Genomic DNA, 15,460 nt, shown 5'->3' with positions numbered 1-15,460 from the left:
AACTATTTTAGAAATGTTTCTAGAGAATTTTAGTTTTTCAAATTGGTGTTATTTTTCACATCTTCCACCTACAAAACCTCATTGCCATGAGGTCCATTGTCCAGGACTTGGAAGGAGAGAAAAAATAAAATGAGTAACATTTAGAAACATTTAAAAGTCACCTGAAGTAGCTTTTCTATGCATAGTAATATCACCGTGTATAGTCTGCCACATGTGGAATCTCCAGGGCTAGAAAAAAGTACTGTTTATCCCATTAGAAAGCAGAGAGCTTTCTTTGGCATAAGACTCCTGAATCATGATAGATCATGGGATAGGAGATCTCAAACTTGTTCCAGCACTGAATCTTGCCCATCAGGCACTGGGGCAGTGTACACTTTAACGAGCAATGGGAAAAGGTGGAAAGTTTGTTCTGGCCATTTTTATTTTAATAGCAACTGTTTGAAACTGCTCAGTGGTTGGACACTGAAAGTTGTCCTAGCAGAGACCAATTAGTGGGTAGAATACAGATGAGATGGTCAAAAGTGCATGAGAAATGTAACTTATCCTGTGGATAGTGCCACCATCTCTATCTATAGCTATGGCTTGAGTTATTACCAGGAGGGATTTCTTGTAATTAATTGACGCAAAACAGAAACACAATGTGGTGAAGAAGTTTGTACTTCTCTAGGGGTCTTCAGAATTATATTAATCCTTTAGTGGATGCAACTTTGCTGACTGTATTTAAATATGGAGATGCTTGAAGGAGATTGATCAGGCATCAATGGAAGGATTAAAGCAGGTTCATTCTGAAGAACATTAGGTCCAGAAAAACAAAAATAAGTCCACTTCCAAGCACAGGGGTTGGTTTCCCTTTCATTAGCTTTCACAGTCTATTTTTCCTCATTGTATTGTTGTTATGTCTAGACCTAAAGTTACTAAATTAATGCTCTTTCATGAATGAAAAAAGCAAAGCCCAGAGAGTGTATACCTGGTGGGGAGTCTCTATTAACTGATAATTCCTGTCTCGATAAGTGTATCTAAACCCATATGCTTGAAAACACCCCGCCAGTTACGTGTATGTGTCATGTTTCAGCATAGATATCCTCCATCTATGAACACAATATGGACAGGGTTTTCAGAAGCTGTAAGCAATGGCCGATCTCTGCTCCCTCTGAAGTCAATAGGAGTTTTACCACTGACTTCAGCGGGAGCAGAGGCCAATGCTGAATGCTTTTGAAAATCCCACTACTCACAGTCTTTTTTCCTCAGCCTCCTTCATGCCCCAGGATTTATTGGTTCCTCTTCATACCCATGTTATGTACAGTTTAGCTCCCTGGGATAGTTTCGGGGAATACACCTCTCATTTGAGTAACCATAGGGCTAAATTCCCCATCATAAATCACAGTAGAGACCTGGTTTTCAAATGGGTGTCAGTAATGGGGTGTCCTGCCCCTTTAAGGGGGCAGAGGCCTGAAGCCACAGCTGAGAAGGGGTGCGGACCTGAATTAGCTGGCTGAAGAGGGGCTGATGCCTTAAAAAAGAGCAGCAGGACGCTGCAAGGTGAGAGTGTGTGTGACTACCACTAGCTGACCCTGAACATGCAGTGTGGGAGGTTTCAGGCAGCAGAGAGGTCTGGGTCTTCCAGCAGAAGGTCCTGCTGCTAGAGAAAGTGGAAACTATCTGATAAGAAGCCGCACACTGCCAAGGGAGATGATCCTAGGCCAACTCTCCAAAGACTGGTCTGATCAGACCCAAAGATTAGTGCTTGGGGACTCTGAAGTCCTGAGTAGCCCGGATGGGGGCTCTGAGATAAGAGCCTTTAAACTATTGTTTAAATGTCCTTTTAAGAAGGCTCCATTAAAGAGCCACTGATGTTACTTAGCATGTTTGGCTTCTTTTTGTGGACTGTTGATGTGTACCAACCAACCGTTATCTCACTGAAAGGGAAACTGAGGCAGGCGATAGTAGAGCCACACTCTGGCCTGAAGGGGACACTACAGGATAGTTGTGCCCATTTCCAGTGCCCTAATGGAATGTCCCACTCCCACGTGCAGATGGCCAGATCAGCGCATGACTTCAAGGAACTGGCATTTAGCCTGGGTGCACCAATTTCAGCAATGAAAAAGGAGGATTTAAGCCACTCCTATGAGAAAACGGGGCTTCTTTATTGCGTTTCATAAAGCTCTAGTCTTGTCCCCCTCTCTGTTATAACAAGACAGCAAGGAACAATTTGGCAATGTCTTCGGAGTAGCTAGTCAAATGGTTACACCCACTTTTCAACAGAAATGATTACTGGCAATGGAAGACTATTACTCTACTATCAGAGAGTGCCATTCATTGTAGCGGGTGTACCAGGATGACCCCTCCTGCTGGCTAGACATAACTGAGGCTTTGCTAATTCCTGCCTGTCTTGCTACCTAAATATCTGCTCATGTAATCCAGCTGCTACCACAACCAGAGCAGTAGAAAGATGAAGGTTAACACCTAAGAATGTACCCCCAGGCCTATCCTCCCATGGAACTTTGCAGGGAGGAACTTTTCGTGGAATAGATCCCCAGCAAAAGCGTAAAAAGCCTGCACATGTGATTTTTGCACAAAGAAATCGATCTAAAATATGTCATTAAAGGGAGCCAATATGTCCCGAACTATAGGCATGCCTATTCTGGCATTACTCAGAAAAGGGAGCTGTGTGAGTGGTGCTATGATTATAATTATGCACATGTAGCTTTCAATGGTGATTTTTCATGATGTATTGAATAATTGTATAATTACCCAGTGAGACTGGTCAAGTGCACACAAATGAAAGTTAACTGAGTAACTTTTGAGATTATATTGGTGTATATTTCTCTTCACTCACTGAGGTTGCTGAAACAATAACTGTTGATCTATAGCATTGTGGTAACCCAGTTTGTTGGATTTAATATAAATTGTGTAATAGGGGATCTTGAATCTGGTTGGAGCTTTTGAGTATATTCAGTTCTAAGCAGAAAGGTTTCAGAAATTTGACCCTATATATTTGTTCCTAGAATCACAAGCCAATCACCACTCCTAAATAGCTTTCTAGAACAATTACTAGTTATAAAAAGTCTACATTTCTAGGTCTCTTGCTTGTTAAAGTAACATGAAATGTACATTGTGTTAGAATACATGATTCCAAGCTCCTGGTTATATTTGCTCGACAAACAATGAGCAATTGATTAAATATACACACAGGGTTGCATGATCTATCCCCAAGGAGTTAACAATGACAATTTCTCCTCTTCCATGCTGTAAGAGTGGCAGCTGCATAAATGAGGCCACAACTGATCCAAATAACTTGGTACAGTTGATCAAAAACAGAAAACTATTTTGTAAAAAATTTCAAAGTTATTTCCATTTTGCAGGGTTTGAAATAGAGGATTTTTTAAAAGGGTTGTTGGGTTTTTTGCAAAGTTGTTGAAATTTAAAATGTTTTTTTTCCTCTTTCTACTGAATGCAAAAAAACAAACAAGCAAACAAAATAACTACCAGGGTTTATTTCCCCCACCTCCACTTATTTCATTTTTCCACTCTCACTTTTCAAAATTGAAACTATGGAAAAGTTCCAGAGTGGCAGACTTGCAGAATTTCCTTTTTCTTTTTTACTGCTCCATAACTTTCATGGAGTGAGGACTTGCAGAGTGGAAATAGGAAAAATAAAGAAATTAAATAAAATGGGAAAAGCGAAGCCCCTTTCTCCCACCCTCCTATAACCTAGCAAACAAGAAATAGGGGGAGAACTTGGGGGGGAAAAACATAAATCTAAATTTTGAAAAAAATTAATTTTTGAAAATAGAAATTAAAAGGTCAGTTTGATGTAAAACCAAATGAAGTTTATGTCTTTTTGTTTTAGAATTTTTCATTGAAAAATGAGCACATTTAATAGAACATAAAGCCTAATTTTCTGCAGGAAAATTTTTCAGTCAACAAATCTTGATCAGCTCTAATCCTTCGTATCTACTGTTGTATCCAATAGGCAAAGAGCCAAATTCAGCCGTGTTGTAAATACCGGCACGCACTATGTATTACGGGTAGGATTGTCCATCATGGAAATGCTCACAGAGGACAGGCTGTGTCAGAATCCCCTCTGTTCTCCATGCGAAGAGGATTCAGCTTCCTTCTGTGGCATCATCCCTCCCTCCTCTGGATACCAGGAAGCTTGTTCTGCAGTTCTAGGGTCCATTTATATCATTGACCCTCCAATCCCCAAGGACATTTGCAGAAAAAGTTCATGCAGCCCAGGGGTACCATAGAATCATAGAATATCAGGGTTGGAAGAGACCTCAGGAGGTCATCTAGTCCAACTCCCTGCTCAAAGCAGGACCAACACCAACTAAATCATCCCAGCCAGGGCTTTGTCAAGCGGGCCTTAAAAACCTCAAAGAATGGAGATTCCACCACCTCCCTAGGTAATCCATTCCAGTGCTTCACCACCCTCCTGGTGAAATAGTGTTTCCTAATATCCAACCTAAACCTCACCCACTGCAACGTATAGTGGTTTGAGGAGACTCGGAACTCAAAGGGCCATTGAGGTCACCCTGCCAAGATTAACTGGGCTGGTGGAAGCCAGGGTGAGCCCTTGTGCTTGTGGGAAGGCTGCTGGTGTCAGGGCTCTGAGCCATAGTAGCCCAGAATAAAGGCACCCAAGGTTATAGGGCAGGCAATGACAGAACCCCTTACTCCTCTGGGTGATCCCAATACATCACCCATGCCTTTAAGGTGCAACCAATGATGGGGATGATGTGGAACCAGCCATCCAAAGGGGCACAAGGAGACAGAATGCAGCCAGGAGCTCCCTGGGGGAACCTGATCACTACTACACCCCTACAGGGGGGAGACTGCTCTCGCCATGCTCCAGTGCGGCAGGTGGGTGGGGTCATGGCCCAGCGTCCTTGGCATGCTCACTTGGGGAACAGGGCCCGAGACAACCAAGGATGCATGCCCTGAGGTTCTGCCTCCTCCTCATGCAGACTACACAAGTTGGGGGAGAACGTTCCATGTACCCATTCCACAGCTGTGCTCCTATGTAAGAGCAAAGCAGAATCTTGCCCTGAATATGTGCATTTAACTGTGTGCATATATATTCTATACTGCAGTTTGGGGGCCCTATGCTCTCATGTATACCGGTGTAAATCAGAAGTAATTCCATTGCAATCAAGCCCTGCAAATTTTATATTCCAAACCCTTGGCTTGTTTAGAAATATATCATGTTCAATACAGCAAGAGGCCTGCAAAATGGATTAGGGATTTCATCTGCCCCCGTTTCACCATTGGAAATTAATGGATTTAAATGGACGTAAAACCAATCTAAATGAAAGCAGCATCTGACCCTTAGTTTATAGGTGTGACTGCATAGGCAGGAGACCCCAGCTGCTATATCCCGATGGCTTAGATGTCTTTATAACCAGGTTTGTAACTCTGTAGGTTTGAATAGTTTAGAAGAAGAAGACCCCATAAGGGGGAACCCCATTAAGAGGATCCATTTTGATCATTTAAGTGAATAGCTCCTGGGGGAGGTTCACATTTACATAAAAAAGAACCCTCTTCCCTCTTATTAATCCTGGGTAAAGGCCTAGAACACACTATTTAATAAAGTCTGGACACAGTTCACTCCTTTGTAAAATTTGTGTGCATGTATGAAGGGTGTGAGAAAGTAAAACGGGCTCTAAAGTAACCAAAGCGTATGAGAAAGCATTTCTCTTATCATATTTATCAAAGAGCTGTCTGAGGTCACTTGGTAGCTAATGTAGCAGTGAATTTTGGAGGATGACAGATTTATAAACAAGGTTAGTATCGAATGGATTCTTCACTAATCCCAGACTTTGTTTAATGCACATCTTAATTCAATTAATTTATGCCTTATTTCTGCTGTTTTGCCTGCTAAAGACTGGTGCAGAAATAGCCTGGTGCTTAAGAAATCTGTTGGGAGTCCACTGAAAATATACTGCCTTGATAGACAGGGAACTGTTGTGAGATTTATTATAGCAATACATTTTGTGTATTAATGGTGAACTAAATGGGCCACAAGATAAAAGACTCACTTTTTCATTAGCATTGTTCAGGGATTGTCCAACTAGCCAGTGATAACAAACCTAATGGAAGGAGGTACAAACAGCCAAAGAGACAATGAAAAATAGTTAGAGCCTTATTTTACTTAGCAGTAATGCAAGGAACCTACAGCCCTGCATCCTGTAAGACTTAAGCAAGTTAGCATAAGTGAAGCATAGACCTATGACCTTTAGTGTAGATAAAGTGACCCAATGATCATCCGAGATTTTGTGAAACTGGGACTAGCTTGCTTAAGAGAAAAGTTGGCATAAAACGAGACAAGGTAACTGCAGGAATATTGAGCTGATACTAAGCTTGGATATTTTAGGATAGGATCTTTGGCAGATGTCTAACCACAAATTTGCTTTAGCAATATGGTAATGAGTCAACAGGGATTAATATGCAAACCTATCAAGGAAAGGCACCCTAATATTATGAGGGTGAGGAAGCTGGATATGGACAGAGGAAGCTGGGTGTTTGTATGAATATTCATTGTGTTTCCCAGGCCCTCTATAAGCAAGAACCTGCATGAAGAAGCTAGTTAAGGATCCCCAATGCTTGAAGAGAGGTTGATGTAGGAGAGGAACTGAGTTAACAATATAATCACCTATCAAAAGCCAAACATTTATATGTAATCATCTTTTCCATTTACCCTCCCAGCCATCCCATACTGCAGCCCAGGAATTTCAGAAGAAAAAGAACAGCATGCAGTCTCATCTGAATGAGAACTGTTTACTCATCTGTATTTTTAAGATAAAACTCTTGGCCATAACTGAGATTTTTCAAACAACAATGATAAAAATGAGAAACAAGAAAGAATGAGAGAAAACGATGAAAATATTACTTAGAGAAGACTTTCAAGGTAACAAAACAAGCAACAGATGCCAAGGTTTGACAGCACCTGAAAGACAAAGAGGAAAGCGTTGATTCAGTGTGAACCTTGTGTAGGCTGAACGAGGAATGGGAACTAAATGCTGCATGCACTCGAAGACTTGCTATCTTTTAACTGTACACTGATTATGTGGTGCAGGGCAATTTACACCATGCCATTAGCAGCTGTGTGGACAAAAAGAAAAGCAGCTAAGAAAATTAACACTCAGGGCATGGAGTAAGCAGGTTCAAGCAACACATGCTTTGATTTATGCATAAATAAAGTCTAGTTGGCTGCAGACTGGCAGTGTGAAATGTTGCCTGTTGGTAATAATACTAATTTATAGCAAGGAAATTGAATTCTAGTGTGCACCAAGATTTATTTATTTCACTAGCTACTAAAATAGAATGGAGACAATCCCAGTTTCTTGGGAACTGCATTATACAGATTGCTGTATCTTCCAAACAACAGAATACTGTTCTCACGTATTCTCTCATATTCTGCCAGCTATTTTATCCTAGTCTTGGGATCCTAGTGTTAGTGACTGGGGAATCCTGGCAGCATCCTGCCCATGGAATTAACCACCTGCTATCACTGTCAAAGTTGGTGTCAAGCAGGGTGCCCCAATGACTCCCCTAAGATTTAACCTAGCACTTGGATCCTCTGATATCCCTGTGAGAGGAAGGAGGAAGCAGATTCTGGTATGGCATTAAAGAAGTGTTGAAAGCAAAGGCATATTTAGGCCTGATAGAAGCCTGCTGCGTATTTTAAGAGTCTGTTCTGATAACATTTGACAGTGTAAGCGGTACTAGAACTGCGCATGTGTAAGAAATTGCAGAGCAATGTTTGTGAGAAAAAAGGAAAGATAAAGTAACTAAAAAGCTAGAAAAGGCCAGTTGGAATTAACACTAAACCTGTACTGACAGGGCAGGAGAGTTAATTAGGAAATGAGAGATTAATATAGTAAAAGAAAAGATAACAAAAAGTTATAAATAAGTTTGTGTAACAAAGGGAGGTTGAAGCTGTATTGTCTGGTGATGGAGGTGACTGTGAAGAGATTGTCCTGATGAGCTTCCCACTTATAAGTAACTGATCACTGGGTGTTCTGCCATAATAAAGATTTGTTAGACCCATCTGCTGAGTAAATCAATCTCAATCCAACAATGAATACCAGATCTGGCCTCCACTGATGATCTGGTCCTGTTCAGTAACTTGTGAGAAGGTGTGAACAAAAACATCAGCACTGTGGATCCTCCTGCAGGCTGCCTGGCCAGGAAGCACTGCGTTCTTCTTCAGCCCCGCTCATAACTCTCCTGTCATAAACAACTCTGAGATTTGGAAAGTAGGTACAGATGGGCTCAACACAATAATTCCAGGAGGCTCTGAGCGACACTCCATGGTGAAGGTCGATCCTTGGATCAGGCTATCCAATCTGGCACTGTACAATAAACTTGATATCTGATTAGAGAGGATCAATCCTAAGTAAGAGGATTAGCCCTCTCAAACCATGGCAGAAACTGGACATATTGAACGCGCTCACCATACCATAGGTTATCTACCTGACTGACCATACTCATTTCAAGATAACTCCGCTTTCTTCCCTTGATGATACTATCAGAAGGGCAATTAAGAGGTCACTTCATCAGACGGCCAACACCTGCAATAGCCTACGTAGATTGAGGTATGGAGGCTTGAAGGTGGGGAGATTCACCGCTCTCACTATCTCTTCACATGAGGCAGTTGCATAGAATCATCCACTCCAGGGATGACACAGCCTGATGGCAAATGGCATTGAGGAGGCATTCAAGAAACTGTGGCTGATGGGAGGGCATCCATCATAACTGCCCCAGTAATGATCTCTGATAAGCTAGACATGTCAGAGAGCTCTCAGGGCCCTTAAACAAGGCCAGCTGTCAAAGTGAAATACCTAGTCCCTTGCAAATGGAGAAATGCAGAATTCCTTCAGTGGAAAGAGCTTCCTTGCCAAAGCATGGGGTCCAGCACTTTCACAATGATATAGTCAGCAATGATAGGTAAAGATGTCACAAGAGCTTCAAAGATCACCGGTTCATCACAGCTCTCAAGCTCAGTGTGAATGTATATTCTACCAGGGAATTCCTAGGTGAGACAAAGTCAGAGCTGTGATGTTTGATACAGAAGCTGTTCTACTAAGTATGAACATAAGAATGGCCATACTGGGTCAGACCAAAGGTCCATCTAGCTCAGTATCCTGTCTTCCGATAGTGGCTGGTTCCAGGTGCTTCAGAGGGAGTGAACCTAACAGGTAATGATCAAATGATCTCTCTCCTGCCATCCATCTCCACCCTCTGACAAACAGAGGCTAGGGACACCATTCCTTACCCATCCTGGCTAAGAGCCATTTATGGACTTAACCTCCATGAATTTATCTAGTTCTCTTTTAAACCCTGTTATAGTCTTAGCCATCACAACCTCCTCAGGCAAGGAGTTCCACAGGTTGACTGTGCGCTGTGTAAAGAAGAACTTTCTTTTATTTGTTTTAAACCTGCTGCCCATTAATTTCATTTGGTGGCCCTTAGTTCTTATATTATGGGAACAAATAAATAACTTTTCCTTATTCACTTTCTCCCCACTGCTCATGATTTTATATACCTCTGTCATATCCCCCCTTAGTCTCCTCTTTTCCAAGCTGAAAAGTCCTAACCTCTTCAATCTCTCCTCATATGGGACCCGTTCTGAATCCCTAATCATTTTAGTTGCCCTTCTCTGAACCTTTTCTAGTGCCAGTATATCTTCTTTGAGACCTGCTCCCACACCTTGGGACAATGCCTCGTGGTTCAGGAGGCCTGCTAGCAGCACAACAAGCTTGGTGAAATCCCGACCAGGCAGGCCAGACAGTAAGGGTGGGAAATCTATCGGGAGCCCCTGCTTTGAACTGATAAGAGCTGAGAAAGCCTGATTTATAATATTAGCAAGGATGGTAAGCCCTAGTAGTCAATATCACAATTTGCAATGAGTGCAAGGTCAAAGGCCTTACAGGTGTAGCAACAGAGAAGATCCAGCACTACCCATTCCTGAATGATCAATCTAATATCTGCCTAAAAAGCCCACTTCTTTGGCTTCGCAATAGGTACCCCAGGGAAGTGGCCAGTTTCAGGGTACTTCAAGCAATCATAGTTCCAGAGGCAAGGATGAGCTGCCAGATTGCTCAGAGTGATGTGCTCCACCAACTCCATTGGCACCCAAATGGGAACAGTAACCATTGCATGGCTGTGATGTACCTGGCACACTTTGGGAACTATGTAAGTGATGCAATATAATTGTCATGACCCACGAGCCTTGAACCCAGATCTACAGCAGCAAGTATGCTTCAATTTTCCACTGCTGACAATTGCTGACCCCTGCTGAACCAGGATCTATGAAGCCTAGTCCCAGTTTGAGGTTTCACCCCGATGTCCTACTGGTGAAGTTCCAGAGCAGCGCTGGCCCTATTTAAGTCAGGAACAGGAAGTTGTCCTGAACACTTGGATCCACCCTGCTCCTGACTGTGTACCTTATTCCTCCTGCTCTGACTACCTGGCATCCTGACCTGGCTTGGCTCCTGCCCTCTCTCTCACTTGCAGTTCTGATCTCTGGTTTGTCTCCTGCCTCAGAACCCATGTTGGCATTTGTCAGGGAACAGGTTTTCTATTCTTTAGCAAAGACTCCTATCAGAGGCCATCCAGGAGGATGCTAAGTGCCACCATCTTTTATTGTATCAAAAATAAGAAAAGTAACCAAACCTCCATTCCACATCTGCATTGCCATGTGACTGGCTAACTCCATCTCTTTGCTGAACTCTCAAAGCTAATGGCAGTTTGTAATTTCTATGAGACAATTGATCTCTGGTCTTGTCAAGGCTGAGCGGCTTCAATAAGCAGGAATACGCCCATGAACCATAGCTATTTCCACAATGTTATTAATTATTGCAGGAGGATCTTCTGTCACAGATACACACAGCAGGCCAAGGTGAGCTTTTGGCAACATTATTTCCTTTTGGGATAATGAATAGGAAAGTTTATCTTCTTTCTCCATGCTCCAGTTATACACTAGAGATTAGTAGACTGCTAAGATCATTGTAAATACCTTTCACTGAAAATGTTCCAGCAACACACTGAAGCTGGAAATGAGGTCACCTCTTAATTTATTTGTGAGTAACATGTTTGTAGATGCTGGAAAGTTCCATTACTCAGATCCATTCACCAGATTTCTGGGTTTTTCCCAATCAGCCTCATCCTACTTGTCAATGCTCTGTGCTGTTCTCTACTCCTGATTTTCACCTTCAAGGACAACCAGAGCCTTGGTGTCAGCTGGAACCCAATTTTATAAATCAGATTCTGAACTCTCAATTAACCAAGTTAAGCATTCTTGTTACATCATGGAATTGCATTTATATTTCTTGTAGCTGCTGCGTTTGCTGGTGTTGTTGATTGTGTTTTTAACTGAACAATTGGCAATGACACTCAGAAACAGCACAACTGTTATGGGGATCTTGATAATGCCAGAGGTGGACTGAAAAGAGTCAACCAGAGCATTAGATTATCTTCTGCACTGCTCTCCACCCCACAACTGGCCTTCAGAGACAGAAGGCAACAGACACATCACACCCAAAAACATTGCATATAAATCTTGGGTTTTGCTGCCAGAAATTGTATATATTAAAGATAATGTCCAAACTATCAGTTATATTTTCTGGAATTTGTCACCAGTTTTTCTCCTACTTTTTTTCCAATGTCATTTTTTCAGGTTATTGGTCATCATCTCAGTAGGACCCAGGGCATCAGCGGTATTGCTGATGATGATGACTGCAGGCAGCTGCAGAAGTAAAATAGTCTATTCTGCAGAACCCCCAAATCAAAATATTGATCCTCAAATCTAGCCCTTCTGTAGGACACACTAAATCACCCTCCAGAGATCAATAAGCCCCAATATAAAAAAATTCTCAAACCCTTTAAGAAAAGAGTCTGAATATTTGCTATCACACCACAAAAATCCAGCACTGCAGAGTTAATTTTCAGCTTTACTGCTAGACTCAACAGTGCCACATCCAGGTCAAGAACATTTGTAAAACCTCTTCAGTGTTTTCTCTAATGGCATTGACAGGGTTGAAGGGTTATTTGCTGTTTGATCGGTGTTAGCTCCCAGGTTACTGTGCCTCAATAATTAAAAAGGACTGAGACTTATTGCTGAGGAGAGGAACCAGGAACTTTATAAATGCACCTGCTCTGCCAGCAGTCTGGCTGGAGATAACCACAAGCAATCTGTGTGCTGGGTCTTGTGTAAACCCTGAGATTGATTATTTCTTGAATTCAGTTATTGCAAACCCTGATTAGGATCCTTCTAGGTCATTGCCATAAAAGCACTTGTGGTAGTTCCTCTATCAGCCATCCAGTTTCCAGGAACTAAACTGCAGTGGGTAGTAATTGATCAGTAGTAATTATGCTGTTGCTGAGCAATTGCTTCTATGAATATACCGTACTCCTACTGCTCAGAAAGTAACTAGTGATTTCTTATGGCTGTGAAATGACCTGTATTTGTATGGCCTCAGTTTCTCGGCCTTCACTAGATCACTGGGAGCTTCCAATTTGTGCTTGCATCTGTAATTATCAGCCACTGAACTGTACCTTTCCACAGGTCACTTTCTCTTTCAGGTTTTAGAGGGATTAGCTCCAGCATGTCCCTCTGCAAAGCTGAATCCTAAGTTTTTTTCCCACACTCGTAATAATGCTTCAGAGCCACCTTTTAAATAAATGCATTATTAATACTGAAAATCTTTGTAAATTAATATGTAATATCAGTAATAGGACACTTGAGCAGTGTGTTAAGCATGCAATAAATATTTAATGATTCTCATTCCAAAATTAGCGTGAAAGTGATTTTAAATGCACAGCATGTACTCTGCTTAAATATAAACAATTCTACCCAAATACCAGCCAGCTGAGAGAGCATTTTACAGCAGTGCTATAACAGGTGCCAGATGCTCCAACGTGCTATTGCAATTGCTTGCAGGGTTTTGATTTTTAATCCTCTCTGTCAGAATTGTAGCAAGGGCCTTCTCTCAATGGGGTCACAGTCCGTTCCTGCTCTCTTTTAAGTCAATGGGAACGTTGCTGTTGACGTCCAGTTGGAATGCAGGAATGAAATCGGACCAGTGGTCCATCTAATTCAGTATCCTGCCTCCAACAGTGGCAAGCCCCAGCTGCAACAGAAACAGGTGCAAAAAAAACTCTACAGAGGAACCCTGCAGAGGACAAGCTGGCCCCATCAAAGTCTCATCCTAACAGAATCAGGTCTGTAAAGCATAGATGGCTTCTCCCTTCTCCACCCAATCATATTGGAAATATCGTGACTGTCTTAAAATGCTAGGTGGGAAAGTGTACTTGTTTCACTTCTGATAACTCCAAGACCATCTGAATGTATTATAGAGAATTTCTCTGTGGGCATCCCTAGAGGATAAGATTTCAGACAGATATAAGCCGATGAACTAGGGGATTATAAAAATAAAAAGATCTGCTTTCAAAAAAAGCCCATCTTTTTAATTTATTTAAGACTTCAAAGAGCCTAGCTGAAGTTAACCCTGTATTCTAGGCAGCCATTTAGTGAACGTGCAGAACATCCCTTTGAAATACCTCAAAGATATTTAGGAGCCTAACTCCCATTGGTTTCCCTTGATAATCTGGGCCAGAGACCCTAATCTGAGTGAACCAAAGAAAACTGGTTAGCTGTTTGAACTGTCTTAATATTTTGATGGCGTAATGACCTGGTTGTATGTTATTTGTTTGTTGTGGTATGTGATACCCAGACTGTGCGTTAATCACTGGGTCTGTGATTTTTCTTTTCTCTACCCTTATTGCTGTCCTTTCTTCTTTTGGTGTGTATACACTGAGAGACTAGTAACAAAAGAAAGGTCTCTTTCAAGCTGCAGCAGGTTAAAGATATTTGAAACCACACCAAACTTCTATTTTCGTGGCTCCTCTTGTAACTTACACAAGAGTCACTTAACCTGAAGACGGTAAATTTCCATGCCAAGCTTCAGCTGGGAGCATATTTTGTTTTTAAACTTGGCAATGGGGAATTAAAATGCTTATGCTGGTGGACTCTTAACTACACTTTCATTGTGGGTGCTGCTAGAACCAGAGGATTTGAGGCTAATTTGGAATGTCAGTGAAGAAAAATGGAGGGGGGTTATTTTCCTTTTAAGATATCACAGTTAGTTGGTTGTAATTTAGAAACCCCCTACCCCCACCCCCTACACCCTGCTGGTCTCAGCTGGACAGAATATTGAGAAGGTGGAGTAAAGGCTCTCTTCTTTCATTTCTTATCCATCTTCATGCACCTGCTGTGGCAAGCATGCCCCCCTACTCCTGTGACCCCAGCCCTAAGATGTGGGTTGCCTGTGCCATGTGGGCATAGAGTCCAAGGCACAATCTAGCCCCATGTTAAAAAGAAATTATTCCTTCTAACAGATGGCCCCAAAGCCTACTTGCAGGCTTTAGTATATCTTGGGGAATGGGGGGAAAAGCACAGAATCAAAGGTAATAATGAGAAATACCTCCTTAAAATAGAGTTTATAAACTCTCTACTCTGTTGAAACGATTCAGCCTGAATCTGGATGGTCTTACCTGGATCGATGCATCTAATACATGCTGGCTGGCAAATAACACCAAAGCCATTGTCAGTACTGAAAGTGATCTAATTAACATTATCTATTCATAAGCTCTCCATATTCTGATAGAGAAAAAGATTTGAATATGCAATGTGATGTATGGTACAGCATTTATCATAGTTTGGCAATGCCCACTAATCACTTTCATTAGCTGGTAATGAAACAACCAGATGAATTTCTCTCTTTTATCCATGTTAACGTATGGCAGTATTTTTCATCCCTCTGCCCCGTGGCAACATCCTTTGATCGTTTGATTCCACTTTGATTTTCCAATTTATGAACAACAAAAATGCTGAGAAGTAGAGTTTTCCGCCTTCCAAGTGACCTGTCATCTTCGTACATGATATCACATAACGGCAGCAATAGAATTGGGAGTTTGATGTAGGCTTTAAAAGCGTTGACTTGGATCCCTTCCAAGTCATTCTTGTGCTGGTTGAGTACTTACTATCACCTCTCAGATATTTGTTCTAAGCTGTAGCCTTCCTTTTAGATGAAGAACTTTTTCCGTTGCAACCCCCCCTTGATTCTGTGATGGTATGAAGCACTCTAATTTCCTAACATTGAAATTGCTGAGTTTGGCATTGATGAGGGTTATTTTAATGTATAATTGGAGGGTAAGAGCATAATAATGGCAAGTAAATAATATACTGTGAACCTATTATTAAAAAAATGACACTGTGCATTGAACGTGGGATACTATTAATTTTCAGTCTTATTTAAATGATTGAAATGGTCAGATCATTTGGCAGTAAATAAATTCCTCCCATATGCAACATTTTAGATGATTCACAGGAACACTGCAATGACCTTAGTTTTACTGGGGGGAGATAGAAATTCAACAGCAATTGCCTAAATATTAT

This window comes from Gopherus evgoodei, chromosome 7, assembly GCF_007399415.2.
Source record: "Gopherus evgoodei ecotype Sinaloan lineage chromosome 7, rGopEvg1_v1.p, whole genome shotgun sequence".
Classification (NCBI taxonomy): Eukaryota; Metazoa; Chordata; order Testudines; family Testudinidae; genus Gopherus; species Gopherus evgoodei.
The sequence above is the reverse complement of the archived record's forward strand: the minus strand, read 5'-3'. Positions refer to the sequence as shown.